Here is a 19,290-nt window from a genome sequence, read left to right on the forward strand (position 1 = left end):
ATAAACATTATTTTAAAAAAAGATTTTAAAATAGATTTTAGCTTTGGAAATTATTCCCTGGTGTAATACCAAGATTGTTTAAATTTACATAAAATCTTTTTGATCATTAACCCTATAGTCAACTCACTCTTATGGTATATTCAACCTAGACTTAAAACAATCCAGAAGTCTTTGGTCTATTTAATGTTAAAATGATTTCACGTATTTTAGCTCTTGGAGACCTGAAAACTTCCATACTATTAGATTTCTGGAATTTTGCTGATAATTCGTGTATTCCTACTTTATCTTTTAGCTATAAAGACTTATTTAAGTGATAGTTTTGAAACAGTAACCAATTTTCTTACTTGGGACCCTTTTTCTGGTATAACAGGGTTGAGAAATAGTTGGTTTTGTCAATCACTTCCTTTAGACATTTTTATTTTCTCCTTCTTGACAGAAAAGAGAAAATGGAAGTAGTGTTGCAATTATTTTTTTATTTTATCTTTCTTATCATCTTTATAATCCGCATAACATATTCCTCACAATTAGGATGAAAGTTAACTTTTATTACCATATAAACTTCATACTGATAGCGCTAAGGAATTCTACCATTCTTCTGCTTTCCTTATAGTACCAGTTGTGAATTCCATTTCAGTTTAACCTCATTCAAACCTGAGTTCTCTCACTAGATACCTTTCAGAATACGGTTTCATTTTTTTTTTTAATTTTAGTAGTCAAAAATATACTTTTCTTAGCTCCTTAGAATCAGTTCAAACCATTTTAACATATCTTCTTTTTCCTTCTACATAGAAATTTTAATGCAATTATTTTTGAAATGATCAACTCATATAGGGTGTCATAGTTATATAGCATTTATATTTTTTGGATCAAAATTAGCCTATTAAGTATGTATTATAGTCAGGACACTAATATCAAGTGCACCTAAATTGGAATTCTTTAATGTACTTTGTGTGTGCAAATGAAGTTTTGTCATCACCAGCTACAAATAAAATGTAAACCCACAAGAAGTTATATAAGTTTTATTTCTTCATAAAATTAGTAATTTTGATTATAGTAATTTTAATATGTAGAAATAGCCTCCAAAATGATAAATTGTGAAAGAATTTTTTTTTTTAGTATTTAGTAATGGAAGTTAAATCTGATGACCATACCAAATAACAGTATCAATATACATAACTGATCTTCTAAAATAAGTAAAATTTTTTATGAAGTGTAATAGAAAATATATGTTGTATTTAATAGCATGCATAGGTTCATAATTTTCACACACATTGAAAACGAAATTATAATTATGTATAGGTTTAATATTTTAGATTATTATGCATTCTTCATTATTTCACATTAAGGCATAATTTCATTAATGCTGATTATGAATGTTCCATTGATACCCACGCCCCTAGTAAAGAAAAGGGAGTATTAAGGAGTAGGTTTTTAAAATACTTGTAGAGATTTTACTCTTATTAACCTAAGGCAAACTTACTAATATTGAAAAAATTAACATTCACCACTTGAATAAAATATATATTGGAAATTCCTGTAGTAATTTATCTGTTTATATATTAATATTATACTGTGTACCAGAAAAGAATCTTGCCTGAGAGGTACTATGATTGGTGCAATGAGATATAACATTTTCCCTCAGGAAACTTATAACCTAACAAGGAAAACAAGCAAAATAAAATGAGCAAAAATGGGCAATGATAGAAAAAATACAAGACATTATGTGGGCGCATAATAAAATTATCTGACTTAGTTTAGAGTGGGGATCAGAGAAGACTTCTGTAAGAAAAGACATCCTATATGCATTGACATGTCTTTTAAATGCTTATATGCATATGAACAGAATATAAACTAGAATATGAATGAACTCTTCTTCCTAGTGTTGATTTATTCCCAAGAGAAAGTTTCTGTTAAAATATTCTGTGAAAATAAGATGCCGATTTTCAATTTTATAACTTTATGCAATGATGACATTTCTCATTTGCACATTATCTATGGTGTGAACCATATGTGCACTTTTTTCCAGCATTTAATGACCCAGCATTAGTCTAAGAGTTACCAAAGAGTTAATAAGTATCTGGAGTAGTAGGAACTTTTAAGCTGAGTGCGATTCTTGAGCATATAGTCATTACCTTACAAAAAATGCCTAACCAGGGGGGATCATTATTGCTGTTATTGTGCTGAGAATTTAAATGAATGATGAATAAATTACTCAGTCAATTATTTTCCAATTCAAAATAGATATTTAGTCATTAGTAAATTGCAGCTAATGATATTTTAGTTCTATAATTTACTTTTATACTCTATATTTATGATATTGCATTCTCTATATTATTTTCTGGTTTTAAAAGTGAAATATTATAGTGAACGTGTTTTCAAGTAGTTTTTACATATTCATCTGGCAAGTCAAAACGGGACATCAAATTTAGTTATTCAAATACCTTTAGTTTTAGAGAATCTTATGGCAGGTATACAGGAAAAAGAAAAGATTCAACAAGCAATATTGATGAGATTTGGTAACAGATAAAAATAGCTTTAATATTTTTGATTTTTACTAGTTTAAATTTTCATTAGAGCTTAATGAAATATAAATGTTTTTATATTTTATATTTTAATTTTTGACAAGTACAGAATACTTGGGATTAAAGCATTTCAAGAAGTTTGCAAGAAAATTCAATACATAATTTTATTTATTTCTTTTCTGATTGAATAGTGTCAAACTACTTATTACTTTATATGTAAATTAAATTGACCAGCAATGTAAAAAATACATCAGTAAATGAACCTAGATCACATCACTATTTCTAAAAATTCTATTAAATTAAATTCATTAATCACGATAATCTCCAGGGATATCTAAAACTATAAACTGAAAATGGTGTGAGTGCAGGTGGTCAATACACTACCAAATCAATTACGACCCTTTGTATTAAATGTAACAGAAAATTCAAGTAAAACTGGTTTACATAATGCATGGAATTAATTGACTCACCTAATTAAAGAGTATAGAGGTATGACTGACTATAGTTGCAGCTGTTTCCAGCTGTTCAAACTCAGCAGAAAATCCACTCCTCTATCCATTTACTTAGTTCCTATTACACTACTGATTGTTCAGTTAGTTTCTAATGTATGTTCAGATCTAAGGTCGATACCGCTTACGACCACCTGCCATCAACCTCTGTTTTAACTGGATTAGATGAAGTTTCCTTATATGTTCTCACAATAGCCTCTGCTGTTTTCACATTGTATTATTAATAGTAGTAGTAAAGTACTTATTATCAAGGTTTATAATTGTTATTTTTTGCCTGGCATATCATAAGTATGTAATCTATACATATTGAATTAATAAATGCTTAAGTGAAGTCATGCATCCAACACCATTCTTAATGTGTAAAATGACCATGAAGGTAAATGCTCTGAGCGTTACTTTCTCTTGGCCTTTCTCCATTACTCTCTGCTGAAATTCTGCTCTCCATGAAACTTCCCTGATTGTCAAAGAAAAAATATATAAAATTAGATTAATTAATTAATTAATTAATTAATAAAAAAGTCCCCACTGTCTTTTGAAATCCCATAAGATGTTATCTCTCTTTTGGCAATGGTCATAGTCATATATCACCTAGTTATTTGGAGGAAGTGTGTGTTATATTCTCTATAAAATCATTAAATTTGAAACATTGTGTAATGTTTCAGTTTCCATGGTGGATAATTTACTTTTATCTATAAATATATTTGAGTTAATAAATAAATTAAAGATGTACTCCTCTTATTTGAGGATTGGATGTTTTTTACAGCTATTAATGTTTTCTTATAAATATGAAAGGGATTTGTATCTTGATTTGGGCAGTTAGTACTCCACAATATTGTATTTAACCTAAATTAAGCAAATTAAACAGCATAAAAAACTGTGTGCTTTAAAAACAATTGTCCTCTGTTAAAAATAACATTTTTATTGTATGACGCTCTCCCCATATCCATCTTTAAGTAAAATGGAATGAGATCAACTTGATTATTTTTATGATGTCTAATATTTAATAAACATAAAGATTCTTATTAACCATCTTCATAGGTTCTCTTTCTCATGAGACAGGATCTCAACGACATCAGTAGCTATGTAAGATCTAAAAAATAAAAATTTAGCTAGATAATAGATATACAACATAGGTAGTTAATAAACTCACCAAGATATAAAATTAAAATGATTTTGTGTGTTTTCAACAGTGCTTCTTCTTGAAAAAATATTTTCTAGTAGATTTAATATCTAAGGAATGTGTAGAGCCGTTAATATATGAAAGTTTATTTTGATAAATGAAAGAAAACTATTTTCAAAATAATATACCTTTATACTTCGTAGTTTTACCTTGATTTATGAAATTTGATAGCTTATTAAAAAAACAAGTACAATGCTCAGATAAAATAACTATTATAAACTATTAAAAGATAATTGTTTTTCACTTTTGTAAGCATTTTCAGCATAAAATTTATTAAACTTGGAAGCTTTGTATTTAAGCTCATGACACTACAGTATTTATAGAACTCTTTACTCAGCATTGTTTTGGGCCACAGCATATCAGATGACCTAATAACCATATATAATAATAGTAAACTCTCAGGTTCAAGCAATGTCCACAAAGATTACTCTGTGTGTGTGTGTGTGTGTGTGTGTGTGTGTGTGTGTGTGTGGATTTTACAAATAAAATTTGACATTCTTTTATGTTCCCTATTACTTACAGTTTTATTAAGAATCTTTAACCTAGGCACTTAACAAAGTTGGAGATTTAAGACAGAAAACTAGAGTTAAGTATATGATCCTAATTTAGCACAATTTCTCTATATTTATCCATTTTCATTGTCCTTGTCTTTCTATTTTTGTTTCTTTCTTAAGGCCAAACCTGTTACATTTAGAATTCCACTCATTATTTATGTTTCTATTCTTGGTTTCTCTGTTTTTTAAGTCATTAATTACTGATTGATATTTAATCCTATTTCTGGAGATACTTGGTTGGTATTTTCAGGAGAATGAACAGAAATAATACAGCTGTAATGGGCATGACTACCTAATTCTACAATCCTTTCATTAGTCAGGCATCTATTTAGTAGAGTATTTAATCCTGCAGAGAGCCCTGAGAGATTGACTCATATTGTCACTGTGTTTTGGAATTTTTTAAGGTTTTTTATCATGACATCTTCGGAAGAAAAGTTCTGCTTAACTTCTTTTTATACTAAGTTATGGCAATATGTAGATGGAACATAAAACTCTTGGCATATTTAAATACTACATAGCAAATATGATATAATTATGGACATTGTTACAATTTCTTCTAACATTTAAATTCAGAGGTAGAATTTTTAATTCCTATTTAAATAAGAATCCCAATTTCCTAACCTCTGACAAAGTATCCATTTACATGACCTTTTAGCTTACATTAGAGCCCCAAGGTTAGGTTTAAATAAAGGATTTCTCTTCTGGATTAAGAATATCTATTTTGTTTTTTCTTCCCCCTTCATCAGAGCACATGTTATACTGGGCAGTAATCAATTCAAGGTTTACCATTCTCCAAATAAATTTCAGAATTGCCTTTAAATAAATTTTAATTTAATAAAAGGTAAATTTATTTATTAAAGATAATTTATTAAAGGTAATTTAATAAAAGGTAAATTCATCTTGCTCTTCCTTTATTCTAATAAAGATCATTAATGCAAAAAAATAGTTAAACTTCATTCATCGAAGCTTGCAATAAAGTTTTGGTTTAAGACAAGTGGAGTTTTTAAAACAATATTCATATACAGTATTGTTTAGAAGATTTAAATGTTATTAAATGCTGAATTGCAGATATTAAAAAATAGGATAAGACCTTTGAAGGATCTTCCATTTCTTTGAAATATTTTATTCAATGTATTCAATCCTTGAAACTAAAAAACTACATCATCATGATAAATTCACAAAATGGATATCGGTTGCCTTCATTTGCTGTAGAAGTTTGCCATGAGAATTGATCGTTAGAACAAAACATGAGAACTATTTGATTCACATCATTTTGTTTTCTTTAAAATAATACTTAAATTTAATATTTTCTTAGCCAAATAGTATTCTGACACTGTGCATTTGAAATTTTGCAAACTGCCTTTTAATTCTGGAGTATAATTTATTTTTGAACATAGAGATTATAGGTAGGGCAAGACTAAATAGGTTATTATATGAAAATAAGAAAGCAGATCAAGATGACATCATGGAAACATGTATAACCATGAACATTTTAGTTTTGAGTTGTAAATTTAGTTTTAACAGTAAGTTTTTTTGTTTTTAATTGAATAAAATTGGGGCGTTTCAATTATTTTATTTTTTTCCTATTAACATTTGTCAATTCAAGACTACATTAAGTCACTTTTTAAAAGGTTAAATCTGTAGTCATTTTAGCAACAACCATTAGGGCGATAGTCTTTCTTGTAAAGAGGTATAATAAGATGGCCATTTTTTCCAGATATAATCAACTAGAAGTTCAGGGAGTTGTTTACCTCAATTTTCTAGAGTTGCAAAGTGCCAGCTTCTCAAATATGTATGATAATACTGATAAAGGCTTCAATCACATGGCATAATCTCAGAGCAATTCCCCTTGGGTGGGTCATTACAACAGGTAATGGAAGCATTCGTAATCTCTAGATACAATTAGACTAAATGAAATTAGATTCCAAATTTACTTCATATGAGAATATTTTCTAATGTTGCCAGCATTTATTGAGCAATAAACTGGGAGGGGGTTGACATCGCACCAAAGAGAGAGATTCATAGAGCTTTCTGATCATCTTTTGCTTTGCCACTAGAACGTTTATTCTTTAAATTACACATTTATACAAACTGTAAATTGAAGTACTGAGCAAGCTCGATGCTAAAAAGGTTAGCGAGGAATTTATCCCTGAGGTATTTGCAATGCATATTAAAAAATAATATGTTTCTGTATGAAAAGGAAAATAGTGTATGTCACCACAACCATCTTCAGGCGATGCTCGTCCAAGGAGACATCTGGCAGAAAATTTTAAGAGGGTTGATGGCGGAAACAGGAGGCAGCAGTCTGTCACCCAGAATCTATATATAGGTTATTATGCTTTGAAACCAGCAAGTGTTCATAAAAAATTAATTATCTCTCTTTAAAGAAATCATAATTGTTCAGTGTTAGAGTGCTATTAGTAAAATGTAAAGCTTTGTATTTGTAAACATTGAATTTTCAGATAGCAAAGAGATCATCTAATTATTAAATTATCTTTACAACATTTATATGATGTGTTTGTGGTCATACAATTAGTGGTCATGTAGGAATAAAATTTAGACACTGATTCCCAATATATTGGGGATTTTTTCTGCTGTAAAAGCACACTGTCTCATTGATCAGTCTATACCTAAGAGACATTGCAGACTTAAAATGAAAATATTCTAATATATAAAATATTTGATTTTATTTAAATACATTTATGGAATAGCATTTTAAAGATTAAGATCAGAAATAATTTAAAAGCATAAATAGGTGATTTATATTTTATAAATAAATATATATACAAAAATTGTATTAGATAATCTCACATTTTTTTCTTCCAAACAGCAATTGCCTTAAGAAAATCTGTGGCTAATTTTCTCTCCTTCTTTCTCTCTCTTGCATACATGCACGTGCGCACGTACAAACACACACACAGATATCATGACCTACACGATACCATCTCCTACCTTCTGTTTCTTCTGGAAGTTGTATTTGAGCTAAATATATATTTTCAGTGTTGCAGAATGCCTCTACTGAAAAAGTGTTAAAAGCAAGATTAAAATTAAAACTTTTAAATGGGATTATGTCAAGTACTCAACAGATATTTTTAGCCTTTTATGAATTATAAACTATTCCCATTGGTGGTGGCATACATACTTAAAAAGTAATGTGCAAAAGCACAAATGTTTTCTCTCAAAAGATTAGGAGTCTTTAACTCTTAAAAAATATTAGTATGCAAAAATACATCAGATTAAATATTTTTGCTAAAATATTTCCTAAAATGTTTTATAAACCAAAAACCTTTAAATCTACCTAATTTCCTTCTCAAAAGAAAATTGATTTTTGTACTGGACTGTTGCATATCCAACCAATGGAAAAGATACTTCATTTTTTTACTTTTCCTAAGAGACAGATGTGTGTCATAGAAACTATATTTAACCTGATTCTGGTTCTGGTTCTATCATTGATTATCTGAATTGTCTGAGAGAAAATCTCATCTTATTTGAGCGACAAGTTATTATTCTGAAAAATTGTACTATTTATAGAAGTTTATAATTTTTTATATTTATATCTACCATCTCATATTTTTCCCACATCAATCCTGTGAGGCAATGGAGAATCTTCATATTACTTAGGATGAATCTCTGCCCAGTAACATGTAATGACTTGTCTATGGCCATGCACCCTGAATGTGCCTGATCCTGTCTGATCTCGGAAGCTAAGCGAGGTCGAACCTGGTTAGTACTTGGATGGGAGACCACCTAGGAATACCAGGTGCCATAGGCATTGAAAAAAAATGTAATGATTCGTGAAGGGTTTATAGGAAATTTGGACAAGTTATCTATCTTCTGTGTATCGATTCTTATCTGAAAAAAAAATACATATATTTCACAGAGGTTTATTTGAGTTTATATTTATAAAACTTTTAGAACAATTTTTGGCATAAATACATACCACATAGATATCACGGTTGTTGTAAACAACAGTGTCATTAGCATTATTGTACTACAGTTAAAATTGCTAAGACCAGATCACTTAGATAGCTATATTATAGTGATTTGATTAAACCAACCTATATAAAGGATCTGGAAGTATTTTGAGAACTATAATAGTTTTTTTATACAGTGTCATTCATAAATTCCAAACATACTTTGGACTATTATGTGTCTCAAACAAAAAGTCACTTGACATTTAAAATGTCAGAGAAAAACAATGACAACAACAAAAAATGACTTAAAAAAAAGAAAACATTGCTTTTGGAAATTATTTTTACCGATCTTAAAACAATAATAGATTCCTAATGATTTGCTTGTGAGAAAAGACCTTTACATCATTCTAAATGATGATAAAAATACTATGTTAAATTTTCACAGTTTATATAGGCCAATCTATTTACTTAAATGTCTGAGTTCCCCTATGAAGTGTTTAGCATGTAGCTGTTACTTTCCATATTTAATAAATTATGGAATTAAAACACATATATGCTAATTAATTTGGCCACCCTTCCCGAGGATGTGTGATGGAGTTCAATCTATAACCCACATTTACTCAGTACAAATCATATGTGCTTTACCCCACTGCAGTAGGGCAGATGGTGGAGAGGGCTCTAATGACAAGCTGTCTCCAAAATCTTGCCAACTCCATTCATGTGAAGCATTTGCCAGGTTGTAAAGTGTTTATTTCAGGTAATTTAAGGGACTGAAATAGAGGCTCTGATTTAATTTTTTTAATATAAGCTATGATTTGATACAACAATTTGCATGCTTAACACTCTATTGACCTATATCTGCTTCAAGTGTGTTGAGCTTATGATCAGTAAAATTTGGCCTGGAGAGTTCAAAAACTGTCTTCATTATCTTATGGCACTAATTCCAAGATGTACATATAAATCAACTAGGGAAGGCTTTTTGATGTTTATATCCTCTCCCAAATTTTGTTGTAATGACTAGGATGGGCCCCATGCACTGGTATGTTTTTTAACTTTCCTGGGTGATCCAGTATACACCCAGAGTTGACAACCACTGGTCTAGATTAGAAAGTGTGTTTTTCTGATTACCTAAACTAAGGTGAGACTAGATTAAAGTAGATGCAAAGTCCTAGAAGGATAGAGAATATCCTATTTTCTCTGTCATCTAGCCAGTCAAAAGAATTAATTCCTTTTAATATGAAAGGAAACTTTTTATTTCCCCATAGAAGAAAAAAGAAATGTAAAAAACTTACTGGAAAGAATAGGAACACCAAAGACCATATGATTGAAATGTTTAGTTAGTTTAGATTTGACAAATTGAAAATCAGACAAATACAACATTTATGTGGATTCCGGTTCACACTGTAAATTCTCAAGCACCTTTCTACATTTTTCTTCTTAGATTATTTTTTATGACCTATATGAAATTTTCAGGGAAAAATTACCATTTAAATATTTTGTTTTGAATTGTATTTATATATAATACCCATATTAAATATTACAATTATACATAAACATCAACAACAAAAAATAAGGACATGCTCTATTAAAGTACGTTATTGTGATATCTATCAACTTCATTGATTAACTGTATTCTGAACTCCACCCTTGTATCGATTCCATCACAAGTAATGTGCCTCTTTAGTGAAAACAGGACTTTACAGAAGAAGTAAAAAATTGTTAACTTACTATTTAAAATAAGTGGAGAATAACCAGTATCCAAGAATGATACAGTCTGCAAGGGTAGTGACCTGGAGATTGAAAGTCTTGAGAAATATCTTGGACCACTCCTGACATGTTTCTCCACTTTTCTATGTGTCAGCCATATCATTCATCACAACTACATGCATTCTTCCAAACTTTTGCTATCCTCTCTGCCTAAATAGCTTTTCCTCCCGGTATCACTCACTCTTTATACAAAGATCAAATATTATCAGCCCTGTGAACCATTCACTGTCTCCTGTGCTTACTACTTCCATTGCCAACATAATCGATGACTAAGTCCTTTGTACTTCCATGAACTTTTGTAGTTTTATCACTCTGCATTTTTAACGTATTTTTAAATTAATTTTATTAAATGTATTGGCATGGGATTGGTTAATAAGATTATGTAGACTTCGAGTATACAGTTCTATAATACATTATGTATGTATTGCATTATGTGTACACCACCAGAGGTTGTCTTATTCCTCATCATGTATTTGATTTCCTTTACCATCTTCTACCTCCTCCCTACCACCCTTTCCCTCTGGTAAGGATCATACTGTTGTCTATGTCTATCAGTTTTTGTTTGTTTTTTCATTGCTTTCTGTTTTATATCTCACACATGAGTGAAATTATATAGTTCTTGACTTTTTCTGTCTGACTTACTTGATTTAGCACGATATTCTTAAGATCCATCTATGCTTATATCAGTTTATTGCATCTATGGTATGTGTGTGTGTGTGTGTGTGTGTGTGACACCTGTAAGTTATTTGAGAACATGAATATTTCTTTTTGTTTTGGCATAAGCATATGTTTTTCACTATTGTGTGTTCATGAGAAATTGGTTCATCACCTAGGGAGACATGCACATGGCAGAAAGCTCCAGCGGTTAGTTAGATATGCCATCTCTTCAGTGAGATTGTTAGGATGATACATGAAGATGATATGGGTCAGGATATCTTTTTCATTGGGCCAAATTATTAGAATTTGCCTCTTTAAACATGTGCCTAAAATGTTTTACTGTACCACACTCCCAAAATCGTGCTTCAAGTATCAGAGCTCATAATTTATTTATTTTATATCATTTTTTCTCAGGAATTTTTCCTGTGACAACCTTATTTGCAGTCTTCCTTCCTCTTGTTCTGCCTACAGGGGGTGTGGAGCAGAAAGGAAAGTAGGTAGATAGACAGTGGGAGATGAGATGGGAGTAGATAGATGGTAGAAGCAATGATTTTAAAATAAGCCCACAAATTCTTTGATAGTTCTTTCAAGTAATGGAATGTAATTCTCTTTCTTTTAGAATTGCACTAAATGACTCAATTTTGACATATACAATAGAACTGAAATGACAACGTGCTAGACTAGATGATAAAAGTCACTGAGACTTCCTCTTTGCTTTCTCTCTCTTGAGCCCTAACTTTGGGGGAATTTAGCTGCCATGTCATAAGGGCAAAAAGTAGCCTATGGAGGGGCTTATGTAGCCAGTAACTGATATTTCCTACCACCAGCTGTGTTAGTGATTTGGAAGTGAATTATCCAGGAGACATCCTTACTAAAATCACATGAAAAACTCTGGCCCAAACCACTCGGCTAAGCCACTGCTGATTTTTGATCCCAGAGACTGTGAGATAAATATTTATTGTTTTAAGCTATCATATTTGGGGTAATTCGATATCCATCAATAGATAGTATGGTAGATGAGAGATAAATAGATGGATGATAGATAAGAGAGAGGTAGAATTATAGAAGGATACAGATAACTCTATATAGAAAGATATGTTATTACAGGAATGTTTATAAATACATACATAAATATAACGATCTATAGCTGTTATTTTCTATTACTTATATTTTACCACATATTTTTATTTGTAATAACCAATTTCACATAAATCTGCGAGCTTTTGCTTTCTCTCATCTATTTTGTGTTTACTGTAATTTCTGGATATTCACAATAATTACATTGAATTAAAAGAAATAAAATGAATCTATGAAAAGTTATTAGTCTAATAAAATTACCTTACTCAATATTTGGTTCAAATCTTTAATTTAAAAAATGAATTCTTTATACTTTTGGTAAATGACTGCTGTTAACTGGTATTTCTATTACTTATAGTAGCTTATACATTTAGTGACACCGCCAAAGCCACTTTAGCTTATCTGCTTGATTTTATCATTTCTGTGATCAAATTGTCTAACCATCTATTTTCCATTATCTAAATTCGCTACAGTATTTATTACTAACATTTATTTAGACGTTAAACACATGTGTTCAAAATTCATAGAATAGAATACAACAGAATTCTAAGGCCACATAGATAGTATGTGTCTAGTATATGAAAAATGGGTCATCTTTCCTTCACACTGTCTCTATAGCTGTGTTTAATATGTTAAAAAATGTTAATCAAAGAGATTTTGGATGTTTGACTATTTAAGAAAAATCTATTAGAGACAAAAAATTCAAAATGAATCTTTGTATTTAATTTAAATGTTAAAATCTATTTTATTTCTGAACATCTGCATTTCACTAACAGTACTTTTGATGAGTGAACATTTATCTAGGTATTACTAAAATAATTACTGTGCAAGTGAACTATAACTATCCTGTAATTTATAATGAATTATTTTTAATCCCCTGAAGAACTCTTTGTTGAATGAAATGAGTCACTGTATAATCATATTTTGTATCATAACCAGTGTTTTCTCTATGTAGATTCATTTTGCTGTATAATAATAGTTTAAAAGTATAAAGTAGGAAAAAATGCATATCTGTTCTTATTCACACTCGGTTTCCTTCGATTGTCTGGTTCAATCTGATTAACACAAAGGAAAACATTTTTTCTACTACTGTACCTTACTGCACAGGAGGCTTTATTTCCTCTCTGTTCCTCTCCCTCTCTTTCCTCTCTCTCTCTCATTTTTAAAATATTTTTAAAATTTTTTAAAAATTTAAACTGACTCAAAGTCTTAAAGTTTGGGAGGTAAAGGAGAGACAGAAAGGTGACAGAATGGCAGAATGGGAAGAGGAAGGCATTTGTTTTGTGTGAGGCATGGGGGAGATCTATCTATATCTATCTGTCTGTCTGTCTGTCTGTCTGTCTATCTCTATCTATCTATCTATCTATCTATCTATCTATCTATCTATCTATCTATCTATCATCATCATCTATCTATATCATCTATCATCTATAGAGTCAATTTCCTGAGGTGAAGAGGTGAAGAAAGACAGTATTATTTCTATTTTAGAGTATAAATCCTCAGGAAGTGAGAGTCTGACTCGCTGATCATCTGCTTAGTTCTCCCTGAGGTTTGACTTTGACATCTTATAAAACAGCAATCTTCCTTTAGACTACGTGGTTGTATAATTGTAACCCAAATTATGGTTGTATAATTGTAACCCAAATTATGGTCTCTAAGTCACTTTGCTTTCTGTGCTTTTAATGATTTAGCTGTTAATATCCTTTCACCGTTTAAAGAATATCAATTTACTTATTTAAAGACAGAATACCCTTACTTTCTCCTTGATAATCTTTCCATGCTCTTCTTCTAATTATTCCGTGACTCATAGGATAGACAAGCTGTCATGCTTAAGAATCCTTACTGCCTTATAAGTGTGTAGAGTCCATTAAGATTACAGTTTTCTTAATTTACCAGAATGCTTTGCTGTCAAATTAGACCCATAAGACATTGATTAAACTTGCACTGTACCTTAAATAACAGCATGTAGTCTTCTTGGAAAAAACTTTTGAGATGTTAAAATAAATATCCAGTTATCTGCTGTGTTGTTTAACTCTGACTTAGAAAATGTCTTAAAGGTCAGGTAATGCTAGTTTCTGACAAAGCTTTAATGTTCCCTGATCTTCTAGTTCCCTTTATCTTTTCCAATGATGTGGTTAATAATAATAACAATAACAATAATAATAATAACAGCAACAACAATAACCATAAATCATAGAAGTAATGTTATCTAGGAGGTAAATATAAAAGAATATAGATTTTTCCTACATTTGGACCAGTCTTCTTCAATTGTCCCATACTACAGCCATTCATCTGGGATTCCACGAGAGAATAAAGATTTATAGAAAATATTTTGAGTAATTCTCTCAAGCATCGCACATAGATAATGCCACCCTTGATGCACATGAGAGGAGTTAATACATTGCACATGATGCCTTAGAGCATTGCAGCTTAATTCTGTAGAACTGTGGTTCACAAGAGCTGCTGTCCTCCCAAGGTACCAAAAATGTACCCGCCTCCAGCCTTCCTCCTTTTTTGGCCAACTAGGGAAAATAATTGAAGCTCCTCATTAGGATCTCCATCCTTAGCTATATTAGAAACATGTTTTCACATATCTTAAATTCAGAGGTGTCTAATGTGTACATTCAGTAAAGTAGTATTTTCTTTGTTTCCCAACAATTTTTTACTAAGGTGATGCTCTGACAATAAATGTTTTAAAAATTGAGTATCTTTTATTCTCTAACTGACAATAAGTGTCAAAAAATTGAGTATTTTCTTTTTACCACCCCATCAACACCCTTTAGAAACTTACCGTCCCCGCCTCCACCATTCTTTAGGACTATAATATAGTGTCCTTGCAGCAAGCAAGATTTTTTATGCAAATAAAATATTATAAAAGCATTAAAATATAAATTAGATGAAATGTTCATAACTGAATTTTTTCTTGTATTAAGTTCTTTAAATCAGTGATTTCTCCTACTATATTGGACTAAAGGATAAATTGACATCAGATTTAATACAGCTGAATATATTTAATGGCTGTGAGTAATGGATTAATATTACATAGTTTTCCACCAAGTATATCATGCCTCTCTGCAGTCTGACATTTGAATGATTTTGAGAACCGGTGCCCTGAGGCTCTCTTTTGTGCTGCTTGATAATGTGCAGTAATAGGTTCAGATAGACTAATTTGAGCCTAAGTGATAGCTAATATATCTTTCTCCCAGGTAGTATTTAAGTTGATTAAAATGGACAGGTCAACATAAGGCAATTCAAGTGGGAGTTTCAAGCACCACTGAAAGCTAATTGGGCAAGTCAGAGCTTACAAGGAAGAGATTTTGTATCCTTGGAGTCTCCAAAATTCTAAACAAATGCTAAGAACAATCACGTTTGCATCAAATTTAATACAAGCACTTTGGTCCTGCCGAGGGAGCTGCTCACTGTACCTAGAAACGTTACTTCCATCATTTATTAGCAAGTTGGAAAAAAAAAAAATTAGATAACTTCTCATATAATACAACCACATATGCCACCTGTTTCAAAAATTTGAATTTGATGGAATGATTTAAAGAATATGGAAAACTCATGATCAATTTTTTTTCTTCCTAACATTAAAAAAAAAGAAAAGAAGCGGCAGCAAAAGTGTAATTAAAATAAGCAGTGCATGATTCGGCAAGTCTAATGCTTGTATATACATACCCTGGCAGGTAACTATTAGTGAAGAGAGGAAAGACTGAGATTCTCCATAAACCTAGGTGTGAACTTCTCAGAAGATATTCAAATTCATTTTTAAAAACAATATTGTGGGCCAAATAAAACATTTCTAGTGCTATATCCACAGAATAGTAGTGTGTAACTTCTGATAGAAAATTTAATCTTCATACTTTCACTTAATTTGTGAATATGTTATTTTTATATGAATATATTATTAAGTATATTAAGTGTCACCTGTGTAATTGTAAGAGTTATCTTAGATGTATGAGTGACTATTTAATCAATTCTCTTTCTGGCCTGATTATATTTAATTCACACAAAAATGTTTGATCATAGGTTTTTCTCTACAGATATCCTAATATTACATGATTATAATTGCTCATTGTTTATGAGTTAATATAGCCTTTATTAGTACAGAATTAGATTAAACTAAGTGTGTGATTCTTAACACCTGACACAGCAAGTCTCTCTCATGGGGAAAGAATTAGATGCAGTGTGATTTTTTTCCTTTTTGAAAATGTCATTTAAAAAAGCTAAGTGCTCTTTCTCTAACATAAATTAGCTAGAATTATTCTTAAGAGATAACTTTGTCTACCACTGAATCTTACCACCTTTGTTTTACAAACTACCTAAATATGTTGTATAAATGATTTAAAAACACCTTAGATTATGGAAGATACCAAAACACAAGAGATCTTCACAAGAAAATCTTTCAAAAATGAAATAGGAATAAAACAAGAGTGACATCTTTGATGGCATAAGTAATTATATTTTATATCAAGCAGTTAAACAAAAAATCTTATCGTATTCTTAAACATGTCAGAAATTGGATAAACTAGTAGCCAAAATAAAAATAAAAATAAAAGCATCAGCCAAACTTCCAAACTTTTTTTTTTTTTCTTCACTCCTTTCCATTCTTCCTCTTTTCACTTTTTTCCTTCCTGTACCTGCAGTGACATCACCTTCCTACCAATCGGCCAGGTCCAAGACTTCCATTTAAGGTTCACACATATGTTGATGTTCAACCTATTTTCATGGCATTCAATGCATCACCACAATCTGGCCCTGGGTTGTCAAATCTCCTGGAACCGAAAACCACTGGAAAATGGCCTTTTTTCCTCCCTGTGTTCTTGATTATATTCTTTCCATGTTCTAGGGATATTTTTTTCTTTCTTTCCAGTTCTGATTGCTGAATAACTAGATCATTAGACTGCTTCTTCTAAAGCTCTTCACCACACTCTCTCAATATTAATGTTGCTCTCTTTTTACTACTGTTGCATGGTGCTCATGCACTTTTCTCGCATTCTTCCTTGAATCTCATATGGGTGGGTACATCTCACATTCCCTACTAATTAGATTAATTGTCATGTCATGTTTTTTCTCTTTTAAATTTTACTTTATTTTATTTTTTGGTTATTAAAGAGAATGTTCAGAAACATTGAGTACTGAAGAATCTACTGATGGCATTGTTTATAATAGCTCCTAATGGAGTGCAAATATTTTATTTTCTGATGTATCAAGCATTTATTAAAGATGAGGTAGATGTATGGATGCAATTTCTTAATTTGAACCGAAGCTGGTTTATTTTTGTAGAAGAGGAGTAGAATGATCACTCCTCTACATTGTAAGTCCTCAATAAATACTATTTAACTGAATCTTTCTAAAATAAATCTCTAGAAAATGTTTAAACTTAAAATGCATACACTTTTGAATTAATAGATACCAAGAACCTACCAGGCACTAGGGTTCTAGGACCCAAAGGCAGTTGTCTGGATTTCTGCGACAGCAGTACTAGTGATTATCAGATCTCAGTGAGATATCTTGGCTCTCATCCATAGGCACAAGAAATTTCAAAACACAAAGAATTATAAGATCCAAGATTTTGCAGGATGCCCAAGTGCAAGAATCAAAAAGGAGAGAGTATAAAGATCAGTCAAACCAAAAGCATTGATTAGAAGCAAGTACCAAAACAAGGGTTCAACTTCAGGAGCCTAAAAACCAATTCAGCCCATTCTGTTCAGTTCATTTATTTTTTTCTGTCTTATTTATTATTTTTCTTAACTATGTGTCAAACATTACATTAAATTTGTTACATTATTATTTATTTTAATTCTCTGAAAAACTCCATAAGATAAGTACTATTCATTTGTGGCTTTACAGATGAAAAAGCTGAAACTGCAAGAGATCAAGAAAGCTAACTGACGTAGCACAGCAATTAAGTGGCAAAGCCAGGCTATCTTATTCAAGTCTGATGCCAAAACCGGAGATCCTTATCACTCATAACCCTTCAGAAATCTGGGCCAATTGCCTGAAGTCAACTGGAGCTTGGATTTTTATATGCCAGCTGGGTCATGTTTGTCAATGATCAGAAAATGTCATGTTGATCAGTTGGCATACCCTTTTACTCAGCTTTCCCCTTCTGGAGCATCATTTAGAAAGTGCTTATGTTTAAACCATAACCAGTCATCTGGACCACAGCCTTCTCACCATGTAAATGCTGAATTTGACCCTCTTCTACTATCCAAAATACTTAACTTTTTAGTTGCCCAGTCTAAATTTGGAGTAAAGAGCTATAACAAAGCAGAATACTTCTAAGGAGCATAAATATTCATGAAGTATGCGTGGGGGTGTTGGAATGAGAGGACCACTTCAGTGATATTACAAGAGTCAGGTGGCAGGTCCTCCATTTGTGTCAAGGTTGGTTTTGCATATCTGTTGTGGAAAGAAACAGATGTTATTCTCAACATGTGTACTCTCAATCTATCCCTTGTATATAGTTAACATATATATAATGTTAGAAGTGTTCAAGAATTTTTGCATCAAAACGAGTTTAGTTCCAAGTGAAATCATGGATAGACTAAATTCCAAGCTATCAGAATGATAATGACAACATGGCTAGAACACAGCTGAAGGATTGGTGTCCTACAGTCATTTGATATTGAGATCATAATATCTCTTTATGCCTTTTGGGATTTAGCACCGGTATCAGATGTATTCCTTTACTGCAACATGCTGTAGCTTATCAGCATCTTCCAGACTTCTCTTTTGAGGTGTTCCCTATTTATTAAAGAGACAGAAGAGTGTCTCTCGTGTTGTAGTTCTTTAAAGACTTTCCCTTTCAGGATTTAAGGCCAGATGTTTAATCAAGCAGTGTTTCACCATGCTATAAATCCCCTAAGCTATCTCTGCCTACTCCTGCATCTCTGTCACTAAGGCCAAAAGGGAGAGAGTAATCTGCTATTAACATTACACTGTATCCTTCAGCTAATGGTGTTTTTTCTTATATAATAGGATGCCTTTGGAAATATTTGACCAAAAACACTCTGTCAGAGTATTTTGACAAATACTGTTTTTTTTTTCCCCACAGCGCTAATCACTTTATTAAGATATACAAATATAATTATATATAAATATATA

At 31.2% G+C, this 19,290-nt stretch overlaps 1 protein-coding gene and 1 pseudogene across 2 annotated transcripts in view; both read left to right on the forward strand.

Moving 5' to 3' along the window:
* NCAM2 (neural cell adhesion molecule 2) overlaps positions 1-19,290 on the forward strand; it is a 413,016-nt gene that overhangs the window by 206,663 nt on the left and 187,063 nt on the right. The window lies entirely within an intron of this gene.
* Positions 8,420-8,537, forward strand: LOC112476827 (annotated as a pseudogene).

The sequence above is a fragment of the Pteropus alecto genome, unplaced genomic scaffold, assembly GCF_000325575.1.
Source record: "Pteropus alecto unplaced genomic scaffold, ASM32557v1 scaffold81, whole genome shotgun sequence".
Classification (NCBI taxonomy): Eukaryota; Metazoa; Chordata; class Mammalia; order Chiroptera; family Pteropodidae; genus Pteropus; species Pteropus alecto.